The sequence below is a fragment of the Staurois parvus genome, unplaced genomic scaffold (assembly GCF_062004578.1).
Source record: "Staurois parvus isolate SC_StPar_1 unplaced genomic scaffold, SC_StPar_1.0 ptg000018l, whole genome shotgun sequence".
Lineage (NCBI taxonomy): Eukaryota > Metazoa > Chordata > Amphibia > Anura > Ranidae > Staurois > Staurois parvus.
This window is the reverse complement of record NW_028317814.1, coordinates 3,431,554-3,444,885: the sequence shown is the minus strand read 5'-3', so window position 1 is coordinate 3,444,885 and position 13,332 is coordinate 3,431,554.

The window sequence follows — 13,332 nt, the reverse complement described above, 5'->3', positions numbered from 1 at the left end:
ATCAGTTCCCAAAATGTTGCGCCATTTCTCTTTAGGCCAGTCAATGTGCTCTTTGGCAAATTGTAAGCTCTTCAGCACGTCTTTTTTTTCATCAGTGGGACTTTGCGTGGGCTTCTTGGAGATAGCTTGGCTTCACATAGGCGTCTTCTAATTGTAACAGTACTCACAGGTAACTTTAGACCTTCTTTGATCTTCCTGGAGCTGATTGTTGGCGGAGTCCTTGCCATTTTGGCTATTCTATCCATTCAAATGGTAGTTTTTCACTTTCTTCCACATCTTTCAGATTTGGTTGCCATTTTAAAGCATTTGCGATCATTTTAGCTTAGCAGCCTATCATTTTCTACACTTCTTGAGATGTTTTCCCCTCTCCAATCAACTTTTTAATCAAGGTACGCTGTTCTTCTGAAGAATGTGTGGAACAACCCATTTTCCTCAGGATTTCAGCGAAAAATGCACTGTAACCAGCATGTACAAAATTTGCATCCTTCCTTCCTTAAATAAGGGCAATAATTGCCACCTGTTTTTCAAATAATGAATGACCTCACTAATAGAACTCCACACTGCTATTATTTTGAACATGCCCCTTTCAATTTAGTAATTAAGTGACACAGAATCAGCAGCATGCATGTCATGACTGTTGGGTCTGTTAGATTTCTATTACTCTACTACACCTGCTAGTAAATTATTTGCCATGTAGAAATATCATTTCTACCAAAAACAGAGATTGATCAGGTTAGTGATGTCTGACTGCTATTATTTTGAACACGTGTGTGTATGTATGTATGCATGCATACACACACACACACTCTCTCTCACCAGCCACTTTTATTAGGTACACCTTGCTAAAATATACCCCACACCATTGCACTATCAGCCTGAACCGTTGATACAAGACAGGATGGATCTATGCTTTCATGTTGTTTACACCAAATTCTAACCCTACCATCTGAATGTTGCAGCAACCAGTCTACCCAGTGAGCGGCAGTTGTGTGGATAAAAATGACTTGATGTCAGAAGAGAATGGGCGTTTTTTTGATCATTCTCTGTAAACCCTAGAGATGGTTGTGTGTGAAAATCCCAGTAGATCAGCAGTTTTTGAAATAATCAGACCAGCCCATTTGGCACCAACAACCATGCCATGTTCAGTCACTTAAATCCCCTTTCATCCCCATTTTGATGCTTGGTTTGAATTTCAGCAAATCCTCTTCACCACGTCTACATGCCTAAATGCATTGTTTTGCTGCCTTGTGATTGTCTGATTAGCAATTTGTGTTACCAAGCAATTGAACAGGTGTACCTAATAAAGTGGCTGCTGTATGTGTATTTATGCTATATTGCCAAAAGTATTGAGACGCTCCTCTAAATCATTGGATTCAGGTGTTCCAGTCTCCTCCATAGCCACAAGTGTATAAAATCAAGCACCTAGGCATGCAGACTATTGCAAACATTTGTGAAAGAATGGGACGGTCTCAGGAGCTCAGTGAAGTCAAGTGTGGTACTGTGATAGGTTGCTACTTGTGCAAGAAGTCCATCCGTTAAATTTCCTTGCTACTAAATATTCTATGGTCAACTGTTAATGGAATTATAACAAAGTGGAAGCAACTGCGAACAACAACTCAGCCGCAAAGTGGTAGGCCACGTAAAATGACAGTCAGCTGCCACTTTCTGCGCACTGTGTGCTTCAACATGCGCTGTCTGCAGAGGCAATAGCTAAAGACCTCCAAACTTTGTGTGGCCTTCAGATTAGCACAATAGTATGTAGAGAGCTTCATGGAATGGGTTTCCATGGCCTAGCTGCTGTATCCAAGCCTTACATCACCAACTGTAAAGCGTCAGATGGTGTAAAGCACTCTGCCACTGGACTCTAGCGCAATGGAGAAGTGGTCTCTGGAGTGACGAATCATGCGCCTCTGGCAATCAGATGAACATGTCTGGGTTCGGTGGTTGCCAGGAGAACAGTACTTGCCTGACTGCCTTGTGCCAAATGTAAAGTTTTAGGGGAGGGGGGATTATGGTGTGGGGTTTTTTTTTTCCTTCAGGGGGTTGGGCTTGGCCCCTTAGTTCCAGTGAAGGGAACTCTTAAGGGGTCAGAAGACCAAGACCTTTTGGACAATTTCATGCTCCCACCTTTATGGGAACAGCTCCTTCCTGTTCCAACATGACTGCGCACCACTGCACAAGGCAAGGTCCATAAAGACATGGATGAGTGAGTTTTGGGGTGGAAGAACGTGACTGGGCTGCACAGAGTCCTGACCTCAACCCGATAGAACACCTTTGGGATGAATTAGAGCGGAGACTGCGAGCCAGGCCTTCTTGTCCGACATCAGTGCCTGACCTCACAAATGCACTTCTGGGGAAAAATGGTCAAACGTTCCTATAGACACACTCCTAAACCTTGTCGACAGCCTTCCTAGAAGTGTTGAAGCTGTTATAGCTACAAAGGGTTGGCCAAGATGAATAAGATGGGGCTGCCATGAGCGCAAGAGAGAGAGCAAGAGAGAGAGAGAGCGAGAGAGAGAGAGCGAGAGAGAGAGAGAGCGAGAGAGAGAGAGCGAGAGAGAGAGAGCGAGAGAGAGAGAGCAAGAGAGAGAGAGCAAGAGAGAGAGAGCAAGAGAGAGAGAGCAAGAGAGAGAGAGCAAGAGAGAGAGAGAGCAAGAGAGAGAGAGCAAGAGCGAGTGTGTGTGTCTATAGGCAGGCTTCCCAATACTTTTGGCAATATAATGTATATATCCTGAAATGTGAAAATAGGACTAGCGCACCACCTCCTTACTGAAAATCTTAGAAATTACATAAATTTAGGACTACAAATTTTAAAAAAACAAAAAAACCATTTAATTTTTTCCTAGCTCCATAAAATGGCATGTTTTCACATGGCTATGCATAGGACGGTATCCAATGTGTTATCCCTTTAAATTGAATACATTTTAATGTTTGCTAAAATGGGTATATGTGCTATAAATAGCAGGCATTAGAGTTTAATAACAATAGCGTGGCTTGTCTTGTGTTCATTTGTCAGGCTAGAAGCTGAACGGCAAAGCAGACATACATCACACAGCTGGTAATGAGATCTGATGTATCCTGTTTTGAGGAGAAAATGGTCATCTGATATCATACTGGGAATACTATTCTGGGAACGGTCTATTGATGATTGAGACAGAATGAGTGCAGGTTGTCTTTGCAGGTTTAAAAAAAGAAAAAAAAAAAGCTATTTAAAGGTTGGTGTGGAATTGGAGAATTCACTGTTTGGAGTGATGCTCCAAAGTGATAGGTCCATGTGCTAAAATGGGAAAATATACGCACAATGCAGTTCTGCACTGAGCTTAAAAAAACAAAAATGCCACTTTCCCTTTTTAAGGGTTTCATGCACACTGGGCTTAAAAATCACTGCTTCTACAAGGTTTGCCTGTAGAAGTAGCCCAAAGTTGTTCTATGTGTCCATGCACATTTGAATGTTTAGAAGCATATTTTAAGTTCAGCATTCAGAGGCAGAAAAAAAAAAAAAAACTTCTGGTTTGCATTTTTGAGAGTTTTCTGTCAGAAAAAAAAACTAAACTGTACAAAAACCATCTGAGTCTTTATTTTGTCTGCCAAAAGAACTGCCATTTCTTTTTTTTAAGCCCAGAATGCATGGAACCTTAAACTGAAATCCAAGCAAGCAGCTAAATACTCAGCGTGTGTCTGTATGAGCTAGATAGAGAGATATACACACCATGCCTACTTCCAGGGAAAAACATTGATCTATTTGATTGTAATCTCCAATGAGCCGGGCCCTGTTTGCTCTTGTACCAAATTGTATTGTAACTGTCTCTTAATTTTGTAAAGCGCTGTGCAAACTGTTGGTGCTATATCAATCCTGTATAATAATCTTACTCCAGTGACATCTTAAAGTGGGTGGGTTATATTAGGCAGCAAGTGAACATGTTGTTCCTGAAGTTGATGTGTCAAAAACAGAAAAAATGGGCAGGTGTAAGGATTTGAACAACTGACTACAGACAAATTGTAATGTCTAGATGACTGGGTCACAGCAACTCTAAAACTGCAGCTCTTGTCAGATGTTCACAGGCCTGCATTGGGCAAGAACTACTAAAATGTGGTCCAAGGATGGAAAATTAGCACACCAGTGTCAGCCATAAGCGGGTAAGACTCATTGCTGCACATGGGGAGTGAAGGCTGGCCTACAGGCCGATCCAAAATCAGAGCTACTATGGCTCCAATTGCTAAAAAAAAAAAAAGAAGTTCATGCTGGTTCCAATGGGTGTCCCAACCCACAGTGCATTGCAGTTTGTTGCATATGGGGCTGCGTAGCTGCAGGGTGCTCATGAGGATCCATGTCCACAGCTAAAAGCTCCAACAATAGGTATATGAGCATCAGAACTGGACCATGGACCAAAGGAAGAAGGTTGTCTGGTCTCATAAATCATATATTTTCTTTTACTTCACTACTTTGTGAATTCAGAGTTCCTGTTTGTGTTGCCTACCTGGGGAAGTGAGATCACCAGGATCTAGAATGGTAAGAAAAGAATCACCAGAGCCAGTGTGAGGTTTTGGGCAATATTCTATTGGGAACTCTTGGGGTCCTACCATTCCTATGGATTCTACTTTGGAGTCCATGCCTTGATAATTCAAGGCTCTTTTGGTGGCAAAAGGGGGTGGGTGGTCAAAATACAAACATGAAGAGAAAAGTTCAACGGATTAAGCAGAACTATACTAATCTGATCTGTCCTCACTACCATCTATACTTTGGTCTTCTGGGTTACCATCGCTTCTCTTCATCATGCAAGCAGGCATTAAATCAACCTCGGCACCTGACGTAATTCAGATGAGCTGATGTGTACACTGTTACTATAGCTGGTGTCAATTTTATTCTGCAATTTGCCCTGTTTAAAATGACACTAAAATTATGATTCCGGTACAAAGCTTTGCAAAGTTATTTACAAATGAATTAAAGCTCTGTTTTTTTCAAACTTTGCATTTTTTTTTAAATGTGACAGAAATAGCAAATAAGAATGAAAAAAAGTTTATATATTAATGGTTAATAAAGTAGAATTAAAGTCATTGAGGGCTGATTAGGGTAAACTAAGGGTTCAGCTGTGGCCCAACGCTGGGGGTAGTTTTGAAGCTGATAACCCAGACCAATGAGCCCAATGCATTTTGAGGCTGTGGTGGGTGTGGTTATTGTAAATTTGTTACCTCTCCAAAAAGCATCAATGGTGAGCTTTACAGGCCTCATTTTACCGAAGTGGAAAACCCAGATACTCCTGCGCTTGGGGATAGACTCCCTGTCATTGGGACCACATAACGAAATTCTTGGAATATGCATGCTTTGCTGCCCTCAAAGGACCCGGGAGTCCAAATATACTAAATAGAGAAAAACAAAAACATACAGAGGGCACACCAGCCTAGCACATTACCTTTAAAAGTAAGTTTATTGAATGTTACAATATTCTATTCACAATAGTCAATAAATAAAAAGCAAATCATGAAGGAGCAGCTCTGTCCAATTCACACTGCATATCGGTCTTATGATGAGAATTCTGAACATCCAAAAGTCTGATGCGTTTCGAGGGCTAGCCTCAGAGCCACTGAAGAGGCTAGCCCTCGAAACACATCAGACTTTTGGATGTCCAGAATTCTCATCATAAGACCGATACGCAGTCCGAATTGGACAGAGCTGTTACTTCATGATGTGCCTCATCATTTTGCCAACTGTTGATTACTTTGTTTGACTAGTCGTTTTTATGTTGGCAAAACTAAGCGCCAATGGTAGAAGCGTATTAGAGATCGTGTCTATGTGATGGATGTGAGCAACCGGCTTCTCCCACAGGGAGGCATGTTGCCCAGCTCCATCCACTTAGATTGGAGGTAAATACAGCCCATGATAAGGGTTTTGCACACAACTGTATAAATATGTTTTTAGAGATACAATATGGATCAAATCTGATGGACATGTTTTAGCACTTTATGAACAAAAAATATACTTTATGTATATCTGTGCTGTTTGTTTGGTACTCTATTAAGGCCCTGACACCCGCATAACCAATTGATGGTTTCCTGTTTGCAAAGATTTTCTATGTAATCGACTACTGCAACTCCCTCCTCACTGGCCTGCCTCGCCGCTGGCTATCCCCGCTTCAGTCGATCCTGAATACGGCTGCCAGACTCATTTACCTTTCCAACTGCTCCGTTTCCACCACCCCCCTCTGCCAATCCCTCCACTGGCTTCCGATTGCGCAACGGATCAAATTTAAAATCCTAACACTGACGTACAAAGCTGTCCACCATACTGCCCCGAACTACATCACTGACCTAATATCCAAGTACTGCCCAGCACGCACACTCCGCTCCTCACAAGACCTCCTCTCTAGTTCCCTGGTCTCCTCCTCCCATGCCCGCCTCCAGGGCGTCACCCATCCTCTGGAACTCCCTGCCCCAACCCATCAGATTATCACCTACTCTCCTCTCCTTTAGGCACACCCTGAAAACCCACCTCTTCAGGGAAGCCTACCTCACCCCCTGCTAACTTGCCGACCTCCTCCACTCTTTCTACCACTCCATCCCCCACAGCTATCTCCTCCTGTACCACTATCCCCTCCCTCCTAGATTGTAAACGAGAAAGAGCAGGGCTCTCAATCCCCTCATGTTTTGCATTGTATTGGTATTGTTCTGTCACATGTTCTGTCCCCCTTTGTAATGTACAGCGCTGAGCGAACTATCGGCGCTTTATAAATACTGTATTATAATAATAATAATGAACATCTAGAAATTAATTGTTCCTAAGAAGCACAATGAAAATAATATCTGATTGGCTGCCCAGATCCAGCACAAGCAAATGTGTTGAATGTAAGGACTCCTGATGCGCATACTTCTTGGTCGGTGGTTGATACTGTATTGTATCCATTGGGTCAGCATGACAACCAGGCCACTAGTATTTTAAGAAGTAAGGTGACAATGGCAGCCTCCAAATTCTTTCACTTCAGATTTCCTTTAATCTAGCACAACACACAAATATAAAATAAATGTTCCTTAAATACTGTGTATATAGCACATGTGGTTAGTATAGAAAAATATAAATATTATTGGAAGAATAGTTTGCAGGGAAAATCCTCAGCAGGGAACAATATTAGGAGTAAATGGAAAGTCTATATTGCAATGAGTGAGATTGTGCTGGTGGAGTGACATGATGCCCTCTAGTGTTCAAATAGCTGAATGATTTCTGTAATAGAAATACCTCAATAAATGCCAAATAATATACTGTGTTCATAGAATGTTTTACCAAAAATATTACTCCTTATCTGCTTCTCTGTAGCTCCAGGGCAAGGTGAAACGAAATAGAACTAGTCTGCTGCACTCCTCATAACTTACAACCCCAGGTTGCAAACCCTGTTGCCTCTTTATTGGTTGGAGCCTGGGAATGACTGTTAGGGATCCGGGTATAACCAGAAATGTGTAGGAACACAGGTGTAGTCAGGGCTGGAGAGGTGGAATGGTCAGGCTGTTTGGTACTGTTAAGCACCGCCTGGCGGCGTCTCTAGCAGCCCACAGCACGGGGTTCCTCAGGGCACAAGGTCCAAGTCCCAATCTGCTTATTCACCAGGGCCCCTGATGGTGGGGATGGATTTGGAGTAGACTGAGACCAGGTCGCGACCCCTGAGTACGTCCGGCAGTGGTAGAGAGCGTCGTCAGAGGTGTGCGGGGAAAGGAGCCTAACGTGAAGAGGCTGGCAGACCTGGTAACAGGGACAGATCCGTGCGGGATGGATGGATCGTCTGGGTAGCGTAAGGCGTAGTCAGGCAGGCCAGGTCAGCAACGTGCGGGTAGCGAGGTACCGGAGGAGCAGGCAGAGAATGGTCAGGGTCACAAGCCGGGTTCAGTAACTCACGGGCAGCGCGGTACAGAGGATCAGGCAGAAGGATGGTCAGGCAAGCCAGGGGTTAAACAGGAGACGGCCAGCAGGGTCAGGAACAATGCAGAGGTCGGCAACAGAAGATTCACAGGATACCAGGTAAAGGGGCTCATGGGAAACAAACACCAAGGCACTGATTGCAGGCCTGGTCCTGCTTAAATAGACCTCCTGCAATCAGCCTCAGGTGATGGCTTGATTGCAGGAGTGAGACCCTGGCTGCTGAAAGCACCCTCTGGTAGGAGCTGGTACTGCAGCCCACAGAGCAAGTGACCCACAGCACCACCAGTGGTGAGTCCATTCCTGACAATGACTATGTAAATTGCACCTGTAATTTAGAAAATGGCCACACCGTTTAGCAAATTCCTCTGCCTTTTGAAATGGCTTCTGTAGGGAGGCTAGACTGAAGAACTTGCAATTCTCCTGAGCAAATGGAAACATCTGAGCCTTTAATACCCAACTTTCTCTCAGCCTAATCTGCAAGAGCATTTATAGTAAACGTCAAAGTATGGATGCACATAGGGCGTGGCTAGGTCTTAATAACTGACTAAAGTGTACCATAGACAATTGAACACTTAGTAAAGCAATGGCCTATATTTTGATGAGTGAAGACAATAAACTGTTATAATATCCTCAGGTCTTCTATTAGAATTTCCAATGGTGCTCTTAGAATCCTTGCCAGTACTTCCAAAGGTGCTCTCAAAATCCCTACCAGGAGTTTTAGAATCCCTAACTGTACTTCTAATGGGACTTGTTGAATCTCTGCCAGTACTTCTGGCGTTCCATGAAATAATAATGTTCTTGTCCTCTGACCCAAGAGGGGTAGTTAAGCATCAGCCCTGGACGAATCTGCCCCAGACTGACCTGACTACTCTCTTGCCTGCCCATGACTTATGGTTGAACCTGAACACCCTTCTGCTTTCTTGCCTGTTGACTCAGGTTATCTTGACTTCTTACCTTCTTTTTGTTCTGACCACACTTCTACGGCTCTGCTCATTGCCTTCCTCTGTTTGGAACCATTCTCTAATAACTCCCTGGTGTACTGTCTCTGCATCATAGCCTTCCTACCCTCACTCACCCCTAGCTGGAGCAATCAAGAGCTCTGGTGAAAAGTGTTTTGTGCTTAGATTCTGTGCCTTGGGTAAGACCACGTCACCCTCAGAGGCTATGTTGGAGCACCATAAAGGACCTTCATTGATGGGCTTTAGTTTGTATAAATGACATCACGTATAGGTGTTTGTGAGATCTTACTGAATTCATTGAAAGGTACATTTAACCTGTAGTTGACCTCCTTCTGATCTATTATGACTTCCTTCAAACTGGTTTTGTATTCCCATAGCCATGTATGAGAAAGCAAATCCAATCTGACCTAAGCAAAATCCAGTCAACGCAAGTCCTAACACTTATGCTTGCTGTCCAAAAGTAAAATCCTACTCTCAGGCATAGCTAGGTAACTCAAATGTGGTAGTAAAGAACACCCTGGTAGTTCTTTAAAGGACCTTTGGATTTTGCTATAACACCTTGGTCACATTGGGTGTGACTTGGCCTGGGATTTGCAAATCGTATGCCAATTTGCACCCGATTGTCTTAGATTGCTCATGTCGGAGCCGCACCGATTTCTAAAATAGTAAATGTTCTCCTTTTGCTGTGATTTGCGTAGACATCTGTGTCAGATATCTTGCAAATCACACCTCAAATTGGCAAGTCACCCAACTTTGAAATCATGCGACTTCACTGTAAGACGCACGGTTTCAAAATCGGTTTTGATGTGACTGTGGTGTTAGGCAAGTATTTGACAGCAGGTCCATTTCACACACAAGATCATCAAGGGGGGTGCTCAAGGCCCAGTGGGTGTGCATGAGCCCACAGGTAAAAACAATTGGGTGACTTTACAGCCAACTGAATCTCTTCTAAACATATTACAGACAGCTGATAAACAGAATCTGTAAAACCACCCAAAAGTTCTTATATAAATTGTCCAAGACACCAAACTATGTACAGCAAACAAATTCTTCAGTGAGCCGACAAATCCTCCATGCTGTGATCCCTCCACCACATAAACACCAGCCTCTTACCTGTATCTTAGACTTCAAGTTATAGGAGGTCAGATAGTACTCACATTGAAAAAGACTGCTTCTCTCCATAGCTCATCGGAAGACTATGGTGTTTAGCACCCCAAATCAGTGTTGGACAGGTAAGAGAGAGCATAGACACCACATAGTGTGAAACAGCTTACGGTTACTTTTATTAGAATCAAAAAGGTGCTCACAGTTTTAGAAATAAACAGAGCAATCATACAAAATGGATTAGCCCTGGCTCGTGATGACGTCAGCTTAGCACTGCCCCCCGTGCGCATGCACTAGTGATAATTACCGGCTGCATGCTGTGTAAATCTCTCCTAAACGGCAAATGTTTAGGAGATATTCACCATCTACAGTAAAGCCTTATTAGTGTGGGTCCTGGAGCATGATGACGTCAGCTTAGCCCTGCCCCAGTGACATCAGCAGCTACATGCTGTGTGAAGACCGTGGGGTTTGGCACCCAGCATCAGTGGTGGACCGGTAAGAGATCATAGACACCAGTGTGAAACCGCTTACTAGCACTTTTATTAGACTCAAAAAGGTGCTCACAGTTTTAGAAATAAAACAGAGTAATCATACAAAATGGACTGGCCTTGGGTCCAGGAGCGTGATGATGTCAGCTTAGCACTGCTCCGAGTGTATGCACCAGTGACATCACCAGCTGCATGCTGTGTAAATATCTCCTAAACAGTGAACGTTTAGGAGATATTTACTGTACCTAGCGAAAAGCCTTATTACTGTGGGTCCTGAAACGTGAGGACGTCAGCTTATCCCTGCCCTGGAGCGCATGCGCCAGTGCCATCACCAGCGTCATGGTGTGTGAATATCTCCTAAACAGGGCAAGTTTAGGAGATATTCACTATATAGTTGCAAGAAAAAGTATGTGAACCCCTTGGGATTACGTGGAGTTTTGCATGAATTGGGCATAAAATGTGCTCTGAACGTCATCTAAGTCACAACAATAGAAGAACACAGTCTGCTGAACATAATACTACACAAACATTAGATGTTGCCATGGTTTAATTGCACATAACATGTAAACATTCACAGTGCAGAGAGGAAAAAGTATGTGAGGCCCTAGCTTAATGACTTCTCCCAGAGCTAATTGGAGCCAGGAGTGAGCCAACCTTGACTAAAAATAGTGTGATGATATTGGATGTGTTGCTGACAGCTGTCCTGCCCTTAAAAAAAACATACACCTGTTTTGGGTTTACTGGTTTCAAGAAGCACTGTGATGTGAACCATGCCTCACAGAAAAGAGCTCTCAGAAGACCTACGATCAAGAATTGTTGACTTGCAAGAAGCTGGAAAGGGTTACAAAAGTATCTCCAAAAGCCTTGATGTTCATGTGTCCACGGTAAGACAGACGGTCTACAAATGGAGAAAGTTTAGCACTGTTGCTACTCTCCCTAGGCGTGGTCGTCCTGTATAAATGACTGCAAGAGCACAGCGCAGAATGCTGCATGAGGTAAAGAAGAATCCCAGAGTGTCAGCTAAAGATCTACAGAAATCTCTGGCACATGCTAACATTTTTGTTGACACATCTACAATAAGGAAAACACTAAACAAGAATGGAGTACATGGGAGGACACCACGGAGGAAGCCATTGCTGTCCAAAAAGAATATTGCAGCACGTTTGAAGTTTGCAAAAGAGCACCTGGATGTTCCACAGCACTACTGGCAAAATATACTGTGGACAGATGAAACCAAGATTGAGTTGTTTGGGAAGAACACACAACACTATGTGTGAAGAAAAAAAAGGCACAGCACACCAACATCAAAACCTCATCCCCACTGTGAAACATGGCGGAGGGAGCATCATGGTTTGGGGCTGCTTTGCTGCCTCAGGGCCTGGACGGATTGTTGTCATTGATGGGAAAATGAATTCCAGAGTTTATCAAGACATTTTGCAGGAAAACGTACGACCATCTGTCCGCCAACTGAAGCTCTGCAGAGGATGGGTGATGCAACAGGACAATGACCCAAAGCATACAAGTAATTCAACAAAACAATGGCTGCAGCAGCACAGAATACGCCTTCTGGAGTGGCCCAGTCAGAGTCCTGACCTCAACCCGATTGAAATGCTGTGGCATGACCTTAAGAGAGCGATTCACACCAGACATCCCAAGAATATTGCTACACTGAAACAGTTTTGTGAAGAGGAGTGGTCCAAAATGACTCCAGATCGTTGTGCAGGTCTGATCTGCAACTACAGGAAACGTTTGGTTGAGGTTATTGCTGCCAAAGGAGGGTCAACCAGTTATTAAGTCCAAAGGTTCACATACTTTTTCCTCCCTGCACTGTGAATGTTTACATGTTATCTGCAATTAAACCATGGCAACATCTAATGTTTGTGTAGTATTATGTTCAGCAGACTGTGTTCTTCTATTGTTGTGACTTAGATGACGTTCAGAGCACATTTTATGCCCAATTCATGCAAAACTCCACGTAATCCCAAGGGGTTCACATACTTTTTCTTGCAACTGTATGTACAGTAAAGCCTTATTAGCATGGGTCCTGGAGTATGAGGACGTTGGCTTAGCCCCACCCCGGAGTACATGCGCCAATGATGTCACCAACTGCATCCTTTGAATATCTTTTAAACTTACACTGTTTAAGGGATATTTCCACTGTACCAACAGTGAAGTCTTATTATAGGCTTACCTGTAGGTACAAGTTAAAAAGTGGACTTCCACTTTAAAGAATCTATATGACAATCAGGCAACTAGTATTTTCTAAGAGAAGGGCAGAACTGGCAGCCTCCCTATTTCTCTCTGCACAGGTTTCCCTTAATGAACTGGGCAAGGAGGGGGATACTTTACTTTGTTTTTTTTTCTTTTCATAACTGCGCTTACTGATGAAATCCATTCCATTTCACATAAATGTTTATAACAAGGGCCTACGCCATGCAGCTTTTTTGCATCAATCTCTGGTCAAGTACCCAATTAGAACTGAAGCACAGCCTAGGGCACCCATCTTCTGGCACGTTTGTTGGCAGATGGCTTCATAGTATGTGTTTAACATATTGAAGCAGCCTATGTCTGTATTAATGTTCGTGCAGCAAGTCCCTGTAATTGCAGCCGACAGTCCATGCCTTTGCTTGTTGTCACTTTCAGAGGAGACGGAAGTCTCCAGCGGTGATCATCCCCCATTATGAATATTATCAAAGCTAATTGGAGTAAAATGCGACATACGCTCTGCCTGCATATTTCCTCTCTTGTAGGTCATTTGTCCTCAAGTGTTTGTCAGCAGGGACTCCAAAATTGTCCTCATTGAAAACTCATCTCTAATTTATACCTTCAGCAAAAACATTGTCAGGCATTTACAGTAGCAATGCCTATTCTGCAAGTC